At 47.9% G+C, this 22,871-nt stretch overlaps 1 protein-coding gene and 1 non-coding gene across 2 annotated transcripts in view; one reads left to right on the top strand and one right to left on the bottom strand.

The window, feature by feature from the left end:
* LOC142566272 (protein FAM136A-like) overlaps positions 1-22,871 on the bottom strand; it is a 90,601-nt gene that overhangs the window by 20,535 nt on the left and 47,195 nt on the right. The window lies entirely within an intron of this gene.
* TRNAS-CGA (transfer RNA serine (anticodon CGA)) lies at positions 6,359-6,431 on the top strand. The gene has a single exon. It is a non-coding gene; the product is annotated as a tRNA-Ser (tRNA).

Genomic DNA, 22,871 nt, shown 5'->3' with positions numbered 1-22,871 from the left:
CACTGAGCAACCACGGCGGGTTCAATGAACAAAGGAAGACTATACAATGGCAAGACGGGACTGGGTGAATACCTGACACGTACATGAGACTATATAGACAAATAAATAAAGCAAGTAAAGCCTGCGAAGAAGCTATAGTCCTGGACGGCTTCGTTAGCACGCAAGTCCTACGGAGGTGTGACGCTAGTAGACATTCACGCCTTGTCGAGCTGCGCCGATGCGAGGACCGCAGTATCAGCTAGTGGAGGCCGGGGCGGATGCCCGACGCTGGAACGTGGTACTACCGTCCACAGAAACAGACCGGCACCCGCGAAGCTCGACCGCCACCTGAACAGAGCGCCTCCAAGATCTCGCACAGCAGATGCAGATCCTTGTGATCTACTGGCACGTACGCACAGGAACAGGATAGGGTGTCCTTCTACGACGGCGCATACCCATGCGGGGGATTGTTGTTGTTGTTGTTTATCACGTAGGTGGCACCTACCCACGATGGGGGATTGGCCAAGGTTTGGATAGTATTAGGAAGACGATGTTAATACAAAAATTCGTAAAAGTGTCAAGTGGAAACGGATAAAAATAATGACTGAATAATTTAAGATAATCGCCTTGACACAACTACGAATTCCTCCACGGCTGAGCAAACATCCCTGCGGTAGTTTCCAAGAGAGGAGGCTCCTAGAGGAAGAATATTTGGAATTGACAAATTTAAACCAAGTTGCCTGAACGTTGATTCTAAAATGTTTTTACTTCAAGAGCACCTGTTGTTTGAGAGGAGGAGCGAAAATGCCAATTACAGATTTTTCTCCAGGCTGTGAGGCGTCTGTTGCAATGACCGTATATATAGCTAAACTCAACAAATGATCTTGTAATGGTCCATTTACTATATTGTGAGACAGAAGCTTTGCGTTGCTTTGGTAGATGTCATTATAGATAATTTGTAGACTCTCTCGCATATCCCAAACAGGTGGTACCTCCCAGATACGTACATTTAAGGGATTAATCAGTGTTTGTACAAAGACCCCCTGTGGTGTATGAAACCGGGGCCAGTATACTTCGAAGAATAATGCAGGCTGCGAAATGAATATGTTTGCCAATCTTCTAATAGGGGATTCGTACATATTTAAGAATGTTTGCACCGTCAGCAAACAAAATCTTCGCAATAATGAGGGCAACCTGACTTCTTGATGTAATATGTTATTAGCAACAAGTTTCGGTAACCAGCAGCACAATCGCAGGGATTCCCGCTCAAGCGGAACAAGGGGACGTAATTTATAAGCTGGCGCACCAGAAAATAGTACACATCCAAATTTTATAGAGTGGGCCAAACATATTTTATATATCATCCATCTGCGCAGGAGCTAAGTCTGGCAGTCGCTCCACGATTTCAGCCAATTTTGACATAGTAATTTCTTCAACATCATCTGATGCACTTCGTTATAGAATAATTTGGCAAAACTGAAATCTAATTTCTAATCCCTTCGCGATTTCTTCTAGTGATTGGTTCTTTTCATCACTACTTAAAACTATAGAGTCAATATGAATTGGATGCGGAAGAACTTTCCTACTGCGGAGAAAACCGAACAACACACGTTTATTTTCATTGTGAGATAGGAAATCAGAATGCTTATAGTCGTATTCGTCTTCGGCTTTTGAAGCTATGTTTAAAGACGGCTGGAAAAAAATTTATAATCGCTCCAATTTCGGGGACTCTGATTATGTAATATTTTTTTTCCAAGCGGCTTTTATCTTTCTGTAATCACGAGCGCGTTCTTCATTTCACCAAGGATGTATGAATTTCTGTTATTCAGACGTACCTCAAATTCAGACTTCTTGCGAGAACTTTCCAAAGCGGAACAGATAATCGCGGTTTTTTTGCTCAGCGCATGCATCAGACCGATGAAAGAACATTTCGTAAGTATTTTCTTTAAATACTGTAATTAATGAAAAGTCGCATCTGATGACTCATAAATGTTACAGGACGGACTAGTTCAAAAATTACTGGAAGATGATCGCTGCTTGTCGCATACTCAACAGTCGACCAAGGAGACACGGAAATACTCGGGACACAGAATGTAAGGTCTATTGCAGAGTAAGATCGTCTCCGCACAAACGTAATAGATTCGGAGTTTACACACGTTAGCCCAATTTCCAATGACCAGTTCCATAATCTGGTGCCGCACAAATTTGTTCTTAATCCCCACGATATATGGTGAGAACTGAAGCCACCAGACAGTAGGACATCTCGTCCACGAGAACTAAGAACCCTATCCAGTGTACCTGTGTCCTGTACGCCAAAAAAGAAAATATGTATTTACAATGTTAAAGGGGCAACATCCAGGGAGATTCAGCTCTATCGCTAGGATTTCACACTCAGGAGTAGAAAGTTGAAATGAAATTTCGTCCTTATGGCCAATTTGGGACGAAATAAATGTAGCTAATCCACCACCTCTAATAGGACGGTCTAGCCGAAATGATGGGCAAAATTTTACTTAAAAATGTTTTGAAGAATTTAGCCACGTTTATTTTTGAAAGAATTAAAGCAGAGTCAAGTTTAGTAGTTAGATAAGATAAATCTACTGAAGCAGAATATAAAGAGCGACAGTTCCACTGAAGCACCTTCAGCGACCCTATGTTTTAGAAAGTGCCGCAGCACCAGCCGCGTTGTTCTTCAACTTCACCAGTAACAGAGGCCCTGGTGTAGACGGCTGCGCGGTTTGCCCAAGATCACGAACCCCAGAGCAGGCAGCGCCACCCGGTGATTCATTATTTAATGGCACAAACCCGTTGTGGGAAATAGGCCACCAACCGGGTGGTAACATAGTTACAAAAAAAGGGGGAGGGTAGAAAAAAGCATGGCTGCTCGTGCAGCGCGAGACACGGGCTCGTCTTTTTTCTTTCCCATCCACCGCACCACTACACTCGCGCACAATCCACCGCCAAGTTGAAGTTCATTAAGTTCCTGTCACAAATGTGCTGGGTAATGGCGGCATGTAGCTGCTGCTGCGTGTGAGGACTGTTCTCGTACACCTCTTGTTTGAGTGCACCCTACATACGTTATCAGACGAACCATATATACAAGTCTTGCGCTATCATATCGCACGTGAAACTACGATGTCGTTCACGATTATAATTTTTTTTTTCTCAGTGCAGTTGCTTTTCTGACACCCAGTATACTGTTGCTATTTGTGCAGCTGTTAAAACAGTTCTTAGGATTACTTGTACTTTTCTACAGTTAAAAAAAAGAAAAGAAATAAGTTCCTTATACCCATATTGGTTTGCTGTGCCCATATTGTATTCAATTTGGTTCCTGTTCTTTATTATTGGTGATTATGAAATGTAGTCGCACGGCCGCTTACCGAAACACACACGATGTTTCGATCGAACGGCCGAGGAAATCGCATATGCTTTCTTTTTTTCTTTCTTTCTTATGCCTCAAAGAACAAACCGAGGCATTGTATAGGGGAGGGCATATGAACAGCGTCTTAAATATTGATTAGTTTATAAATAAATACTTATATTTGGAACGGTTGAAGCCAGTTGTAGCAGTGATGAGGGCGGGAAGATGATTCCAGTCACGAGCTGTATATGTACGAAGAAGGATCGCTGAAATGTAACTGTGTGATCACATGATGGGCAAACGGAATTCGCAAACCTGGTCCTGGCGATGTGGTTTTCTTTTTTCGCTATCGTTCAGTGGTTCAATTTATCCTTCACTACATGTGTGGTGCTTTTTTTTTTTAATCTGTACGCGTGAAGAGTTGTTTCTGTATGCCACTGGGTGATAGGGGCTCTGTTAAGCCATTTGAATTCCGTTCATTGTCTGCGCTCCCTACATCTTCTGAGATGTCGAATAAATTGGTTTTATTTCCTCATGAACAGCTAATATGTCGCGTATGTAGGACGTTCGAGTCGGAGGTTCCAGTACTATCGCAAAAGTTCACACCGGCAAAACGCTCGCAGTCTGCTCACTAAGCCGTGCGACAGCACTCTGATTAAGTACACTGATCTATATAATTTTGGAGTATATATGCTTATTGTAGCTTAAACGTATATATGCTCTTAAATCAGGCAAACGCTGCAGGCCAAAGCAGCCCCAGACGGCTTTAGTCCCTCTCTGGCTCCTTGGTCGGCCGATAGGATGGGGCACTTGCATGAGTCCTCATATAGTGCTTTGTAGAAAGGAAATCAATTCTGCCACCTGCGGCATTGCTTAACAGAAAGTGACAACCAAGTCACAATCCTGAAACCATCGGTGAAAGTCCTCCGTTTTGCGCTACATTGGTTGTGCGTTGTAGAAATCACTTCGCATACCTCTATGGAAATTGTCTGCTTGTCGTCTAAGTCGCTTAAGAAATTGTCTAAGTTCTTTATTTTAACTCGTCCTTTTAAAATTTGCACTATACTGTATGCAATCAGCTTTGCTTAGCTCGCAGGTGCTTTTTACTGTCGTCAATATTTAGCTCTTTATACAAGAGGGATGCCGACAAAGCCTGAAATTTCCGTAGAACCACCATGCATACAGCCATTTGGCAAAAATTTTTGTAGCCGCCTCAGATTCCGCAAATTAAGCAGGCAAATCGCGCCGTGTCCTCACGAAACTCGTGACCCACTGTACAACTCACAAGTTCAGCCACAGTTGTGCACCCACGACCTTGGGCATGTCCCAATAATCGTCATCACAGCGTGCCTCCACTTGGAGCGTATACTACACGGTCCATCAATCCTGACCCCCCCCCCCCCCCCAGCTCCTGTCCATTGTTTCGTTAACGCGTTCGCAGTGGCGTCACAGCGCGAACGTGTTGCGGGATGCGGCCCGAAGAACTAAAACACCCGACGTCGCGCGCGTGCGTGCGTGCGCCCTCGAGAACCTGGCGACTGACGTCAAAGCTTTCCGTCCCCGAACGCGAGTGGCCGCTGCGACTCTCGGGGATTGACCTGTCGACAGCGTGTCGCTGGCTGCGCGTGTACACTCGAAGCCCCGGGGGTGTGATATAGAAGCGGCGGGTTCATTTGCTCGCGCGCACGGGAGACAGCGACCGATTCCGCGGAAGCGGCAAGGTCGAGCGCGTAGGCCTCGCGTCGTTCTCTCGCTTCCGCGGGTCATTCATGAGCAGCCGCACCCACGATGACGCGTGTATGGTTGCAGACGAGTAATTCACCCTCTGCCTACGTATATTCTCACCGGGTGGAAGTTATATGCGTTCTCTCACTCGGGCGAAAACTTAAAGAAATAATAAGAAGAAAGAAAGAAAGAAAGGGAAACGAAGAACATCGAACCCCCTGTTTACGTGTTTGCAAGGCGGAAGCGCTGATCGGCCCCCGCCGGCGCAATGAAAACAAGTAAGGAATACAGTGTGCCCGTACTAAGTACGCGGAGCGCAGAGGAAGTTGCCTTAGAGAGCTCACGAACGTCAACGTTAATTCATTGGTATTACGCAAAGCTTTCGCTAAGCAGTTATTTTCCTGGGGTGAAGGGACGTTCCGGCGCTCTTGTGTGCACACACACCGCTGCAGCCGTCATGTCAGTGGCCAGGCACATAAACAAGGGGGGAGAGAGAGATCCGGGCGTTTCCTGCTCCACTTGGCAGCACCCGTAAACAAACGTGGCAGAGCTGAGCGTAGTTTGTTGACGTATACCGCAGTCAATCGTATCTCTTTCCCTATGTCATGGGTACGTGGTTGTCCGAGACGCGTCCAGGTTGGTGCCTCAATGCAAACGATGCAAGAAGCCTCCACTTTGGTCTCCTACGCGCCTTCGTGAATACGATGAGCGAGGAGAACAACGGGAACGAAGAGGCCGGAATTCGCGTCCGTTACCACCACGTGAAGTCAACCGACAGTGAAGCCCAGGAAAGCATAAAGGAAATTAACTGTTATTTTAATATTCAAATGTAGAAGTAATTTCAGTTAACTATAACAGTTAATTTTGCCTATGCTTTTCCTGGCTTCATTGTCCGTTGGCTTCAAGTAATGAAACCCGGCACTTGATCCCCCGAAGGGATCCACGTACGAACGCCGCAGTTCGAATGTAATCGGGCCGTCGCGCCCGTCTGCCGCAGCATAATCAGAAAAAAATGAACCAATGTGTACTCAGATACTTACGGCAATTTGCGTGACTCAGTAAATGAAGCAACAGATTGTAACACATATATGAAGTCTCCATATATATATATATATATATATATATAGTCATATCATAAGAAGCCAACAAAGGCGTCCGCCGCCTTGGCGGACCTTGGCGCCACCACACACAGACCTTGGCGTCCGCCGCCAAGGTCTGTGTGTGGTGGCGCTGGCTAACACTCCCAGGGTTCTACTAGGACACATAAATACCCAAGAAAGTGGATGGGAAACCAGCGCCGCGGTAGCTCAATTGGTAGAGCATCGCACGCGAAATGCGAAGGTTGTGGGTTCGGTTCCCACCTGCGGCAAGTTGTTTTTTCATCCACTTTATTTTCCATTAAGTCTTCGTTTCTTTATTTCATTTATTAAGCACAAGTATTTTCCCCTATGTTGTCCTTGGTGTCAATGTTTGTTGGCTTCGTATGATATGACTAATAAAATCGGGACCCTCGGTTAACCCCCTTTCTTCTCGTTTATATATGTATATATATATATATATATATATATATATTATAAGTTCTTTTTTCATCCACTTTCATTTCCATTAATTATTAATTTATCCTTTCTTTATTTGATTTATTAAGCACAAGTAATTTCCCCTATGTTCTCCTTAGTGTCCGTGTTTGTTGGCTTCTTATGATATGACATATGAAGCCTCGTGGTACGCACTTCACAGCAGATGTGTTTCTTGTTTCGTCGAAGAAATTATAGGCTTTTGGCTACAGGCTGACTGAGCCTTCTGTGGCATGTTGGCGATTGCTCATTTCGAACGTAGTCTTGTAACACACCTAATCTTTCCACGCGACAGTTGGACAAAGAAAGAAATGATAAGGGAAAGGCAGGGAGGCTGGTTCCCGTTACAACATAAAGCGCTAGATCGGTATAATGTAGGGATTCCTTTCGCTGTATTCTATTAATTTCTTATCATCCACCATTCACGACCGGTCGATCCCGGTTATAATGAACCACTGACAAAGTGCGAAGACGAATAGCATTAATTGGAATATAATTGTTACATTATAACCGGCCCCGTTTCGCGAGAGCAGCGGGGCAGTCTTGGTTATCTTACCGCGCTGTTTTGGAACAGAAAACACAGAACTGGCAGGAGCGCGAACGAACAGCTGGCTTATGTTAAACACGTTAGCGAACTAGCAGCTGGTTTATGTTGAACACGTTCGTTACATTTGTATGACTAGGTAAATAACAGAATATCCCTTACCCCCAGACATCACGCATGCGCATCGCCTTCGCTTTTCTTTCTCGGTATCACTCATTAGTTCTATTCCTGCCAGACATTCGTTCTACTCCTGCCAGTGTCCTGCTCTGTGTTCTGTGAGTTGTTGAGTTGAGTTGAGTTGTTTTAAGCTACTGGTGGGATTAGCCTTGCAGTTGCTGCCGGCAATTGCTCCACCGTAGCGACACTTAAAATAAATAAATCACATAATCAGACACAGACCTCACAATTACAAATGGTCACTCCTCAGTTCACCATGTGGAGGCCAAATCCATGTCCTGTAGGTAATTTAAAAGAAGGCGAGAGACCTCCTTCCTACACAACCGGTTCCCGCGCGGGAAAACAATGTCCTGAAGATAACTGTGAGGAACTCCTGTCTTCTTGAGGGACCCGAATAACACCCTCCTTTCCGCGTTATATACATTACAGCACATTATGTAATGTTCTATGACACCGCACACACCACACGTTGAACATAATGGTGATAACGCCAGGCCAGACTTATACATCCACGCAGGGGTACGAGCAGAGCCCATGCGAATGCGGAGCAGTAAGGTGGCTTGGTTTCTTTTGAGACATTTGATCACACATGGCTTGTGAGGCGAGCTCCACAAAGAACTGAAGCGGCACAACACCGTTTCTCTGAAGAGTCTGTTGTCCTCTTGAGGCACTCTTCTCAATGGATTCCCAGACAACGCTCTATGGGCGAGGCCGTCCGCCAACTCGTTGCCTATGATACCTATTGCGAGGGCCCCCATTGGAAACGTATGGAGAAGCCTTTGATATGGAGATTGCGCACCGATTGTAGGGAGCTAAGACATAAGGCATCAGTAGGGAACCCGTGCTCTAACCTCTGAAGGGCAGAGATTGAATCTGTAAGAATGACAACAGGTTGAGGCGTACAAAACCGTAGTTTCTTTAGAGCTGCCACAATGGCAACGCTTTCGGCCGTTGTGGAGGACACAACTGCAGTGAAGCGAACAGACCAATCGTACTTCAAAGAGGGAATGTGAAAAGCAGCTGCACTAGATCCTTTGATCTTGTCCACAGAGCCATCAGTAAAGATTTGAAGATGACGTGCATATTCAGACTCAAGATGTTCCAGTACCAGCGAACGCGTTGTTGCCAGAGGAGAACTCCGCTTAGCGCGTACGTGAGGGATTGTCAACGAACAATCGAGGCTCGCGAATGACCAAGGTGGTTTCAACCTCTTAGTTCGACCTCTAGCGTCAAGACCCAGGTAACCAAGAGTATTTAGTGCCAAGTACGCTCGGAACTCAGATCTCTTTCGAAGGCGCCGTAGAAGGGCTCGGCCGGCTGCCGTCTGTTTGAGGCGGCCAATTTGCATCAATAACCTTTGTGAAGCGACTAAGCTAAGAGCTCTTGATAGAGATTCATAAAGTACTGCATTGTTAGGAGCAGTCTGCGGAACGCCAAGAGCCCTTCTTAGGCCCTTTCTGTGCAGAACCTCAAGTCGTTCCAGCTGTGATATCGAGGGAAAAATTAAAGGGAGCTGATACATTATTCGACTCGTCACTAGTGTATCGTGCAACCGTATCATTGAAGAAAGGTGATTTCCCCATTGCTCACTTGTAACTCTACGGATCACATTGAGACGCGAAGATATCGATGTCACAACCGAGTCCACAGCTCGTCGCCACTGTAGGCGGTAGTCAATAATGGCGCCCAAAAAGCGCTTGTGTTTCATTTGTCGAAGGCAAGATTGATCAAGGTCTATCTTCAGCCGCGCATACCTTCTACCTCTACCTGGAAACATGACGAAGCCAGATTTTTACACTGGGAGAGTCAACCCAACACCTTGAGGGTAATATTGAACTGAAAGTAATGCCTGTCGAGCTATCAGAGCTAAACGCTTGTGTTGATATCCGGTTAACCAAAGACAAATGTCCTCCGCGTATATCGACATATGGACATGCCTGCAATGTTTTTGTACTTCAGCGGGAGGACCAGCCATTACAACATTAAAGAGCGTTGGGGAAAGAACACTTCCCTGAGGTACACCTCGCGATACCGCCCTTTCGGTGCTTGTGGTACTTCCTAACCGCACTTGAATTTTACGATCACTGATAAATGAGTGAATGAATCGCAGAAGATAGCCCTGTGCGCCCATGGCCTGCAAACTATTTAGTATTGAGCTCTGAAGGACGCTATCATGAGCCTTTGATACGCCTAGGAAAATAACTAGTGTTGAAAGGCCGAAAGCTCTATGATGTTCAATATGGCTTATCAAGTCCAAGACGCTATCTTGTGCGCTTAAACCTCTTCGGAATCCAGTCATGCATGTTGGCAGAGCCCTTCTGTCTTCGATCCACCAAGATAAATGCTTACTTGCCCGCTTCTCCATGAGCTTAGCCACGCACGACGTCAGTGATACAGGACGATACGAGGTCAAGTCTGTCATTTCTTTGCCGGGCTTCAGCACTGGGACAACACAAGCCACCTTCCATGAAGGAGGAACGTTGCCAGTCTCCCACACTCGATTGAGATAGCTTAGGAGCATCTTCCGGTGTTCCAGAGGTAGGTTCTGCATCATCTGGTTGGTGATGCTGTCAGGACCTGGTGCACATCGACGCCGCAGACTGCTGAGTGCTGTCTGTATCTCTCGAAGTGTAAACGGGGCGTCCATCACAGACGTAGATGTTGCAGGCAGAGAGCAGGGATGAATTCCTGAACTTGCACTTACAAATGCATCTGCAAATTCCTCTGTCAAGCACACGAGAGGTCTCTGTTTGCGCAGTGCAAGCGCTTCGAAAGGTTTACTAGGACGAGAATCACCAGCAAGACTGCCAATGACTCGCGAAATTCTCGTCATCGGTGAGAAAACCGTCAAGCTAGCGCAGAAGGACGCCCACTGCGACCTACAGAGCTTGTTCGTATGGCGTCGAATGGCAGAGTTAAGCCTACTGAAGGTCGTCTTCAAGGATCTGTCGTCCTTCTTCCGCATCAGTTGTCGCTCCGCCCTTCTGCGCGCTGCGCAAAGGTTCCTGAGTTTTAAATCCGGAGTCGGAAAATGATTAGGCAACTTGACCGCTGTGGTAGCAGCCATCTTACCATAAATCATTTTGTCTATCACATCACCAGAAACACATGCAAGTTGCTCCCTGTATTTGTCCCAATTAACAACATGGCTAATTTTAGAGCCGCGCATATGGAAGTCGGCAGTAAACACTAAAATTGGATAGTGATCACTTCCCATGCGGTCAAGTGCAGTTGACCACTTCACGCGGACGTCAGATGAATGCAAGGTTAGGTCTATAGATGTGGCTGAGGCTGGAGGCCGGATGAAAGTGGGACTTCCGTCATTGGCCACGCACAGGTCCAAACTGTCGATAACTTTCACAAGTTTGCGTCCGCGGGAATCTGTGTTCCTGTCATCCTAGACAGAGTGATGGGCGTTGAAGTCCCCGCAGATAATTCGGGGCGCTGGGCAACGGTCACAAAGCTGCTGGAGAACAAGTCCATTGCTACCTTCTTCCGCGGAGACACGTATACGGATGCAACAAAAAGAGTTCCTCATATCCGGATGCAACAGAAAGAGTTCCGTATCCTCACAGCCGCTACCTCAATGCTATCGGTGCAAAGATCGGTGACGTTCAAAGCCACATGAGGAATCTCTCTTCGTATGTAAAGGGCGGCACTTCCCGCGGGAAATGACTTTATGCTGCAATTCTTATGGGCGACATATCCAGTCAAAGATCTCCCGTTTGGTAGGCCAGCCTCCGAGAGGGCCAATACTGGAACACACGTATCTTTCAGAAATAATTTAAGTTCTGCTAATCGACTTATAATCCCAGCGCAGTTCCATTGCATAATAAACGGCACTTTTCGGTGATTTTTAGTTGCACGAGGTTGAAGAATACTAGCCATATTATAAGGTAAAGGTCGCTGCGAAGGTGGTAATCATGGACTCAAAGGAAAGAACGAGCTGTAGAAACTTCTTCAGGGTGCCAGTCTGCATCGCTTGAACATATGAACGCAGGACTTCAAACAAAACTCGCAGAAGGTCGGACAGGTCCTGATTTTTGAGTTCCTTATTTTGCTGTACGCACTGCCTCACAACTTCAACAAAAGTTGCGGACTGGGACCCACTCTTGGCCACTGCAGCTGGTTTCATCTCTTTTGAGGCGAGGGAATGTCCTCCATGTTGTCGAGTCTGGCTGTGATCTGGTCGCTGAGAAACTTGGACACTTTTTGCTGCAGCAGATCGAACAACCGACTAACCCACAGAGGACTTTGCCGTCTTGATCGGCTCAGATCGCTCACTGACGTCGCTTGTTACCACACTACAAACTTCCGACTCTAACGCAGGGAACTCAACTTCCGAATCTAACGCCGGGAACTCGTCACTTCCAGGTATCCGCTTCTCAGTAGGTTGCAGTTTGGGACCACTAATAAAGGACACTCGGCGGTGTAAGGCGCTTACACGGAAGGGGCAGCCAGCAAAACTCGCTGGATGGTCACCACCACAATTAGCGCAAGCAAAATCTGTCTTGCAGGCTTTGTAATCGTGGGCGCCACCGCATCGTTTGCAACATTGATCTTTGATGCAAACTTTGGCTACATGCCCAAAGCGTTGGCACCTAAAGCATCGGGGAGGAGGTTCAACGAATTCTTTGACTGCATGCTTGGTAAAACCGAGGTCAATTTTTTCGGGGCGCTCGGTGTTGGGAGCAAACCTTATCACAACAGATTTAGTAGGTTTCGCTGCCCATTCTTTTTCTTGAGTCTCCACCCGGCGCATCAGACGTTTCACGTGCAGAACACCTTGCGGTTTCAAGTAGTCAAGAAGGTCGCTTTCCGAGTACCACACTGGTACTCCCCTAATAACACATGTGTTAGTCATGTAGGTGTGGGGCATCCGGGCTTTAACTCTTATGTCACCAATCTGAGAGCACCGGAGAAGAATGTCAACTTGCTCTTCCGTTGCGATATCTAAATGAAGAGCACCTTGCGCTGTGAAGCGGCTGCGAATCGGGGCAGATCCCAGCAGTACTTTAATGGCTTCGAAGAGCCTGATAGGGTTCCGCTCTCTCATATGAACACCTTTCTCTGTTGGCAAAACTACCACTGGGATTCCGACCATTCATTGCTTCCGATGACTTACCACCTTGAAGCCGTCGCTGTCCACTTCCGCCATATCAGCCACTTCCTCGTCAGGGTCGACGATAGTTGTGTCGTCCCCAGTGAGCGAGGATGACGCACTGGACTGCTTGTCGTCCCTGATGTCTGGCACCTCCACACCTTGCGAGGCCATGGCCGCCTCCGCCACGCTGGCTTCCTTCGGATGGCGCTGTCCCTTTAGAGATGCCGGCGCCGGAGCAGCCGTACCCTTCCCATAGGGACAGTACCGCCTTAAAAATGCGGCAGTCTTCCAAGGATATAAATAACTCACTTCATGAATAGCAAAACCTATGCAAAAATTACAGAGCTGAGGTGACAACAGATCGAACAGCGTCGTCTTCCTCTTCCTCCACCTGTGTTCTGTGCTCCAAAGCATACTTGAAACTGTTGCGCAGGACTTACGCGAGAAAACAAAAACACGACACCCGAGCGCAAGGGTGTCGTGTTTTGTTTTCTCGCTTAAGTCCTGTCCCTTAGTCGCTTCATCGCTGCGCGGCTCCGAACAGCGGAAAGAGGGAAGACGCGTGTCACCAGCAGCGGCAAAATAAACCAGATAGAGAGCGTGCTGCCACTTCGTCCAGTTCCCTCAACGCCTTCCGAGCCACCGATGCCACCTTCCAAGACGCGCCACTTGCTTAACAGCTCGGCGCCACCAGGAAGCTTCGGGGGGGGGGGGGATACAGTTTTACTGCGATAACACTGTCTTGTATACGCGCTGTAGCGTGCGGTGCTGATATGCCTCTTAGTACAAAATCGGTAGCGTTGCTCAATGCTGCCAACTGTGGTCAGTAAAACAGGCAGTGGCTCACATCGTCCTGAAAGAACGAGCGCGCCAGCAAGGACGTCTCAAGTATCAGGGCAGCAGGAATGGCCCCACGTACATGGCTGCACGTGGGTACTATATGTTGTTGCGTTTCGCCTGCGACACGTGGTTTTGCCGGCGCGACTGCGGCGGGGCGGCAGACATTTTGGCCCGATCGTCGTCGCCGCAACACTCATCGCCAGGTGCTTCCAGGCGCGACTGCGGCGATGCGACCGCAAAGGATCACCCTCGCATTCCAGTCATTGTGCCCGAAACAGGCGATGCCAAAGCAGGGATCGTCCCCTCATTACAGCCATTGTGCCCGAAACAGGCGATGCCAAAGCAGGGACCATCCTCTCATTCCAGTCATTGTGCCCGAAACAGGCGATGCCAAAGCAGGGACCATCCTCTCATTACAGTCATTGTGCCCGACCGGCAGCGCTACAACAGGGTGCTTCGAGATCGTGCTCGTCATGGTGCTACGGCATCGCTACGACAGTGTGCGTCACCATTAGCCCATTGTACATTCACGTGCTCGTCTTTTGAGGGGTTCCTTCTTGCCCTCAACTGCGAGAGTATAAAAACAGCTGCCCCCGGACGCAAAAAGAGAGGGCTCCGATTTCTTCTGTTGAGTGAAGTGCTCTCCCGTCTCTCTACTTCGGTCAAACCTGACCGCCAACTCTTTGCGATGTTAAAATAAACAAGTTGTTTCGTTGTTACCAGTCGACTCATGCTTTGCCGGGACCTTCGGATGCTTCCAGTTGTAACCCCGGCCGCCAGGCCAACGCTACCCTTGGGGCTTGCGACCCAGGTACAACCACGGGCGTCAGCGCCGAGTTCCCAACAGATCGTACCAGCAGTCGGATCCCAAACATCTGGTTGGCAGCGGTGAGATCGCCTCCGACTTCAAACAACTGTCTGCCAGCGGTGAGATCGCGACGACGGAGGCCAGCAGCGAAGAGATGCAGTTGACTGTATGCTGAGCAGCTCAACGACGATCCGGGAGCAGTGCAACGAGCCCTGTGTGATGACTGGTTGCCTGCAGCGGAACGACTGCGCTGGACTCTTGGCTGCGAGGTTTGGTGAGTGCGGGACTTTCTTCTTCTGAGCTTTGCCAGGTTTTTGTTTGTGTTAGAAACAGAGCTGGTAATTGTGGTTGTCGTTGCTGCCGGGTTAGTTTGCGGCAAGACAATAGTGAGCAGTAGAGAAAGCAGCATTCAGAGCAGCCATGGATTTGAAGTCGTTGCGGAAACCGAAATTGTTGGAGCTTGCAAAAGAGTTGGGTCTGGATGTCTCAGACAAACTCAGAAAACCAGAACTGCTAAAGGCTATTCTTGAGTTAAAGGCTGAGGATGACGAGCTGTCGGAATGCCTTGAGACTATTGAAGAGAGGGAGACTGCAAAAGAAAAAGAAGAGCGTGAACGTAAAGAACAGAAAGAGCGAGAGCAACAAGAGCGTGACCGTCAACACGCTTTGGAAATGAAGCGTCTTGAGGTAGAAATGGAACGCGCTCGTAATGGAAGTCAGGCACACGGTGCAGGAGAACGAGTATTGTTCAAAATGACTGACCTGATGCGGCCGTTTAAGCTTGGAGAGGACATTGGTTTGTTCCTGGTTAACTTTGAGCGAACGTGCGAGAAGCAGGGGTTCTCTCGGGAAACGTGGCCACAGCGCTTGCTCACTTTGTTACCCGGCGAGGCGGCCGACGTAGTCGCTCGCTTGGATAGAGAGGAGGCAGAGGATTTCGACAAAGTAAAATCGAGTCTGCTAAAAAAGTACCGGCTGTCTGCGGAGGCGTTCCGTCGGAAGTTTCGGGAAAATGAGAAAGGCAAAAGTGAGTCATATACAGAGTTTGCGTATAGGCTTATGTCGAACATGCAGGAGTGGCTCAAAGAAGAGAAAGCGTTTGGTGACCACGATAAAGTTCTGCAGTGTTTCGGGCTAGAACAGTTTTATAGTCGGTTACCGGAGAACGTGCGATACTGGGTCTTGGATAGGCCAGACGTTTGTACGGTGGCTAAAGCCGCTGAGCTAGCCGAGGAGTTTGTGACGCGTCGGGCTCGCGGAGCTAAGGACGGTCAAAAGGGTGAATTTGGCTCGAAGTTTGAGAGGCCGAAGTTCACACCCATGAGAGCAAAGGGGAACACGCGTAGTGCGGATGCGAGTGGAAGCAGTGCGACCGAACCTAAGGAGACGGCGGCAGCCGAAGCCGAACGCAGAAAGCGGTTCGAGATGAGGCAAGCGCGCGTTTGTTATACGTGCCAGAAGCCGGGTCACTTTTCGGCGCAGTGTCCGGAAACAACACCAAAAGTTGTGTTTTTTTCAATAGGCAGCACTGACGAGAACATGAAGCTTCTCGAGCCTTACATGCGAGACCTCTTCGTGAACGGGAAAGAGTGCCGAGTGCTTCGCGATTCCGCAGCTACGATGGATGTAGTTCACCCGTCTTACGTAGAACCCCATATGTTCACGGGCGAGTGCGCATGGATCAAGCAAGCCGTGGAAGCTCATAGCGTGTGTCTGCCGGTAGCAAAAGTGCTTATTGAAGGACCTTTCGGAGCGCTTGAGACGGAGGCCGCAGTGTCATCTATGCTGCCACCCCAGTACCCGTACCTATTTTCAAACAGGTCCGATCACCTCCTGCGCGAGAAGGGGCTTTTGTTTGGTGAAGCTAGTGTTCAGGCCTTAACCAGATCGAAGGTTCGGGAGCTCGCTGCAAAGGCGGTAGTTGCGGGGCCGACGTTATCAAACAACGAAAAAGGGTCAGAGGCGCAGCAAGCTGATATTCAGAGCACGCCCGAACTGAATAAAATTGAGTCTGTAGCGTTGAAGGCGCCAGATACTGGAGAGGAAAATCCCGATTCGGGAAAGTTAGAAGAGCTATCTACTGATTTGCTCATCGCGCCTACGTCAGACGGACTTGATAGGTTGCTAAAAGTCAGCCGGTCGGCTTTGATAGCCGAGCAAAAAAAGGATGGCAGCCTGGAAAACGTGCGCTGCAATGTCAAAGAAGGTATCGCCAGGAAAACTGCGCGTTTTGTGGAAAGAGGTGGAGTCCTGTACCGGAAGTATCTAGACCGAAGACGAGTGGAGTTCGATCAGCTGATCGTGCCTCAATGCTATCGTCAGGATCTGTTGCGCTTGTCGCATGGGGGTTCGTGGTCCGGACACCTAGGAGTTAAGAAAACTAAGGACCGTCTCTTGCAAGAGTACTATTGGCCAGGGTGTTTTCGGGACGCAGACCATTTCGTGAGGACATGTGACACTTGTCAGCGGGTGGGCAAACCAGGGGACAAATCGAGGGCGCCGTTGAAATTGGTACCTATCATTACGGAGCCTTTTAGACGGCTCGTTATTGATACTGTGGGACCTCTGCCGGTAACAGCCACGGGGTACAGACACATTTTGACTGTGATCTGCCCAGCGACAAAGTTCCCTGAAGCAGTGCCGCTTAAAGAACTCAGCTCAGTTGAGATAGTTAATGCACTACTGTCCATATTTGCGCGAGTTGGTTTTCCTGCAGAAATTCAATCAGATCAGGGCACAGTGTTTACTAGCGCTTTGACGACAACTTTTCTCGAAAGGTGTGGGGTAAAGCTGTTACACAGCTCAGTGTACCACCCACAGTCGAATTCCGTTGAGAAGCTCCACTCCGTCATGAAGCGCGTGTTGAGAGCGTTGTGTTTTGAACATCGAACTGACTGGGAGCTGTGTCTGCCTGGGGTGATGTTTGCTTTAAGGACCGCGCCGCATGCGGCTACGGGGTTTTCGCCAGCTGAACTGGTGTACGGTCGCTCGCTTCGATCTCCGCTTCGCATGCTTCGAGAATCATGGGAAGGTAGGGGCGACGACCCAGTCGTGGTGGAGTACGTGCTTAAGCTCCTCGAACGCTTAAGAAGGGCACAGGAGTTGTCAGGTGAAGCAATGACAAAGGCCCAGCAGAGGGCCAAGGTTTATTATGATCGGACAGCCAGGGCCCGTCGTTTTGAGGTTGGCGATGAGGTCATGATATTGCGCACATCGCTAAACAACAAACTAGACGTGCAGTGGGAGGGCCCAGCACGAATTGTTCAGAAACTGTCGGACGTTAACTACGTGGTAAGTCTGCCAGGAAAGCGGAAAGCACAGCAAGTTTACCACTGTAATCTGCTCAAACCTTATAGACAAAGGGAAGCAGTGGTGTGCATGATGGTAAACGTTCCTGAAGAGCTTCCGGTCGAGCTTCCAGGACTAGGCTCAGTGACGAACAGGGAAGACACCGGTCAAGTCATTAGTGACCTTATCAGTAAAGCACCGCTGTCGCCCGAGCAGAAAACCGAACTACACCAGCTATTACAAGAGTTTCAAGGTCTGTTCTCTGAGAGGCCTGGTAGGACTTCGGTACTTACTCATGATATAGAACTTACCTCCCCAGAGCCAGTACGATCCAAGGCGTATCGGGTGTCACCCCGCCAGAGCGATATTATGGAGGCTGAGGTAAAGAAAATGCTACGGCTCGGTGTTATTGAGGCAGGTGAGAGTGATTATACCTCCCCTTTGATTTTAGTTGAGGTACCGGGCAAGGAACCTCGTCCTTGCGTCGACTACCGCAGGCTTAATTCCATCACTAAGGATCAAATTTATCCGATCCCTAACATCGAGGAGCGCCTTGAGAAAGTTAGTAGCGCTCAGTTTATTTCCACCCTAGATCTTGTCAGGGGTTATTGGCAGGTTCCACTTACAGAAGAGGCTAGTAGGTATGCGGCGTTCATTTCACCAATGGGAACATTCCGTCCTAAAGTGTTGAGTTTTGGTTTGAAGAACGCGCCATACTGTTTTTCAAGCCTCATGGATAAAGTGTTGCGGGGACAGCAAGAATTCGCTTTACCGTATCTAGACGACGTAGCGATATTCTCCGCATCCTGGTCTGAGCATATGACACACTTGCGGGCAGTGCTAACCCGCCTGCGCGAAGCAGGCTTGACAGTCAAGGCTCCTAAGTGCCAGTTAGCACAGGCCGAGGTTGTCTACCTCGGTCACGTGATTGGTCAGGGTCGTCGCCGCCCCTCTGAAATAAAAGTGGCCGCTGTGCGAGACTTTCCGCAACCGCGCACCAAGACCGATATTCGGTCGTTCTTGGGTGTCGCCGGCTACTATCAGAGGTACATCCCTAGGTACTCTGATATCGCGGCTCCCCTGACGGATGCTCTAAGAAAAACAGAGCCTCAAACAGTCGTCTGGGACGAGACAAAGGAAAGAGCTTTTAGCGCCCTAAAGAGTGCCCTAACAAGCCAGCCTGTGCTACGATCGCCAGACTATACAAAAGGGTTCATTGTTCAGTGCGATGCTAGTGAGCGAGGCATGGGCGTTGTACTGTGCCAACGGGAAAATGGAGAAGTAGAACACCCCGTCCTGTATGCTAGTCGTAAGCTGACCAGTCGTGAGCAGGCGTATAGCGCCACCGAGAAAGAGTGTGCGTGTCTCGTGTGGGCCGTTCAGAAATTGTCATGCTATCTAGCCGGCTCGAGGTTTATCATTGAGACGGATCACTGCCCTCTCCAATGGCTGCAGACCATCTCTCCCAAAAATGGCCGCCTCCTGCGCTGGAGCCTCGCTTTACAACAATATTCCTTTGAGGTGCGTTACAAAAAGGGGAGTCTCAACGGTAACGCCGATGGCTTAAGTCGAAGCCCCTAACGTAGGAATCAGCCTCAAAATTGTTGGTTACTGATGTTTTTCTTCCTGAGGCAGGATTTTTTTTTAACATATTGCTTTTGTTTAGTGTTTCAAAGTGATGATATGCTTTCTAGTGCAATTTTTCAATTTGTGGACGCGTTCTGAGTGATGCTAGACTACTGTAAGGAACTAGGCAGTGGTATAAAAAGGGGAAAGAGCCTGGCAGGGCTTAGTGAGGGTTGTGCCGTGCTTGCGGACTGAGCGGTTGAGTTTCAGCGTAGTTCTAACGCTTGCCGGGAACGAGAACAAAAATGTGAACTCTCCCGAAGTCACTTTGCAGTGTCCCGTGCGAACCTGAACGAGAGAACGAGGCCTTCTCTGTGCGCTGCGCTCAAGAAACGTCGAGGGACGCCCGACTTCGGTTATGAGCATCATCGAGCGACATCCCTCCGGCCAGCGGATGCAGTCCCCTGTCCATCGGGATCTCCTTCCCCCGGCGGGGCGGTCTGTTGCGTTTCGCCTGCGACACGTGGTTTTGCCGGCGCGACTGCGGCGGGGCGGCAGACATTTTGGCCCGATCGTCGTCGCCGCAACACTCATCGCCAGGTGCTTCCAGGCGCGACTGCGGCGATGCGACCGCAAAGGATCACCCTCGCATTCCAGTCATTGTGCCCGAAACAGGCGATGCCAAAGCAGGGATCGTCCCCTCATTACAGCCATTGTGCCCGAAACAGGCGATGCCAAAGCAGGGACCATCCTCTCATTCCAGTCATTGTGCCCGAAACAGGCGATGCCAAAGCAGGGACCATCCTCTCATTACAGTCATTGTGCCCGACCGGCAGCGCTACAACAGGGTGCTTCGAGATCGTGCTCGTCATGGTGCTACGGCATCGCTACGACAGTGTGCGTCACCATTAGCCCATTGTACATTCACGTGCTCGTCTTTTGAGGGGTTCCTTCTTGCCCTCAACTGCGAGAGTATAAAAACAGCTGCCCCCGGACGCAAAAAGAGAGGGCTCCGATTTCTTCTGTTGAGTGAAGTGCTCTCCCGTCTCTCTACTTCGGTCAAACCTGACCGCCAACTCTTTGCGATGTTAAAATAAACAAGTTGTTTCGTTGTTACCAGTCGACTCATGCTTTGCCGGGACCTTCGGATGCTTCCAGTTGTAACCCCGGCCGCCAGGCCAACGCTACCCTTGGGGCTTGCGACCCAGGTACAACCACGGGCGTCAGCGCCGAGTTCCCAACAGATCGTACCAGCAGTCGGATCCAAACAATGTGTATGGGCACTTCTTGGTGTGTAGATTTCTTGTCCTGCATACATGGACTGCTTGCAACTGAATTTGTTCTTGAACACTGTGCTGGGGCCTGGTAAACATATTGCTTGGCGTGGCGATCTTCTTCTGCTTTCAACACCTTTGCGAAATGGTGCATCGGTATTCCTACGACTCCCTTCCCAGCTAACCTTATAAAAGTGGAATAATTGGCGCCGACAATAAGGCAGCCAGCCGTGGAATCTAAGTAGTGGTGTAAGGATCATCCTCTCCTTCACTTTCGCCACACAGCTACAGCCAGTGCGATTGGGCGAATGATGCAAGTTCCAAAGCGAACTTGTCACCCTCGAGAACTTCAACTAGGCGACTATAGTCTTCCACCTAGAAAAAACACAAATACAAATTTAAATACAAATGTATTTTCATTAATCCCTTTTCACAACAAGAAAAGTGTACCAGGGATGGGGAGAGCAGAGACAAAAAGCCCGTGAAGGACAGGGCATGTACCCTTTCCGGACACGGCAGAGACGAAACAGCACAGACACGGCAAGAGCAGTACCAAGCTGTAGAAAAATAATGGCATGTTAGTTGCATAAGAATTTGCTTGATAAATACAAACTTTTTCAAACAGAGCAACAAAATTAAGAAATAAAGAGGGCTTGTTTTATATTGTTACTTTTTTTAAAAGCGTTTGTAGATGTGTAGCGTATCCTCTGTCGTCCGTAGCTTGTACGTGTACAGTTCATCGGTCACTGGTTCGCGTGTCAAGAGGAGAAATTATTTCTTCTAGGGCTGCAGGATATTTAACGCAGTTGTGACGCGAACGAGGAAGAACAACAAGTCATTGTCCTTGTCGTCCTTGTCCTTGTCGCGGACGAGGACCCCTTGTCCGCGTCACTGAAACGATATGATCCCAACATTAACTGAATCAAACCAACTAGCCCAAACGTACGCACGCCTGTCTTTAATGCACACATCACTGTTTTTCGCGCTCAGCTCATAACGGTTTATTAGAGGGAGCAAGCATAAGACTGTTATGGGCTACCTGCTTCAATTCAAAAATATCTTTAGTATGCGCATCATACTCAATATTTGCGATTGCACGAATCGCTTTCTTCTGTAATAGATAGATTTCCTTTATATTATAGAAAGTTGTGGTTCCTAAAACAAAATGACTATAGCCGATTGCAAAAAAAAAAAACATAGCATTATAAATTATAAGCTTTACATTTTCGGGACATAAACAACGATGTTTGCACAGTAATCCAGCTAGTCGGGATACAGTTCACTACACATACGGGGTGATTATTTTGAAGCTTTCCGAAAATTTTAAAAATCTCCTGTGGCAGATAGCATAATTCTTGTCCTTGAGCTGTATCATTCGAAGGGACGGACGATAACATCGCGAGAAATCGAAACACATATTCAACTAATTAACGAAAGTTGACTAATTAACTATATAATTAATTACTTTACGGCAATATTGCAATTTATGAATTGTAGCCGGTGAGTTTTCAAGACTTGTGCACTTGCAATGAATCTGCAGCATTACATTAATTTCGAGATATTATTTTCCAAAATGTGAGACGAAATACGTCGGTATTCCAGTTAATCTTGTGCTTCGATGCACAAAAGAACGTTTTGATTAAAAAAAGTAAGTGGAGCAACAGTGCGTTTCTTACGACGAGTTTGATGGCGTATATCTGCAAACTGGTGTCACTCTGTAAATTCATTCCAAGTAGATATGCTTTGCAAACTCACCGGCTACAATTCATAAATAGTAATATGTGCTGTAAAGTAATTCATTAAGAAGTTACTTAGTGATTCTTAAAATGAACTGAATGTGTTTCAACCGAATATTGATTAAATTGATTAAATTGAATTAAAGAAACATTGAATTGATTGAACTGAATTCTAATTGAATTAATTGAATGTGTGTATTAATTGAGTATGTATTTCTCGTGCAAGTAATGTCCGCCTCTATGAATGCTGAGCACGAGGTCGCTGAGTACGAGGTCGCGGGAACGAATCCCGGCCACTGCGGCCGCATTTCGATGGGGGCGAAATACGAAAACACCCGTGTACTTAGATTTAGGTGCACGTTAAAGAACCCCAGGTGGTCGAAATTTCCGGAGTTCTCCAATATGGCGTGCCTCATAATCAGAAAGTGGTTTTGGCACGTAAAACCCCATAAAAAAATCCGATGACATGCTTTTGTGGAACATGACACCAAGGTTTCTAACCCTGCAACAATTTATATGTTAAACAAACCTGGATGAAGGCCTTTTGTGTTTTTGTTTCTTGCTCGAAAAAGGAGTGCCTTAGTTTTTGACGTATTGATTATTCTTTAATTATGTGGACTCCAGCTATTTAGTAACATAACAACTTTGGCAGCCGCATTTTAAATATCTAGTATATTGGCTCCTCTAGCTAGCAGACTATCATCCGCATAGATTATAAGTGCACTATTGGTGCCAATGTTTACTATGTCACTTATGTATAGTGAATAGAAGAGGGACTAAAATACTTTCTTGCGAAGCAACTGAAAACTTGAACGGAAGCCTTTCTCTTCTTGAACGTGCTAAAAAAATTCCCCCATATCAATAGCATTCTAAATTATTTATAAGCGTTGCATTGACA

The sequence above is a fragment of the Dermacentor variabilis genome, unplaced genomic scaffold, assembly GCF_050947875.1.
Source record: "Dermacentor variabilis isolate Ectoservices unplaced genomic scaffold, ASM5094787v1 scaffold_12, whole genome shotgun sequence".
Lineage (NCBI taxonomy): Eukaryota > Metazoa > Arthropoda > Arachnida > Ixodida > Ixodidae > Dermacentor > Dermacentor variabilis.
This window is presented reverse-complemented; position numbering and strand designations above follow the sequence as displayed.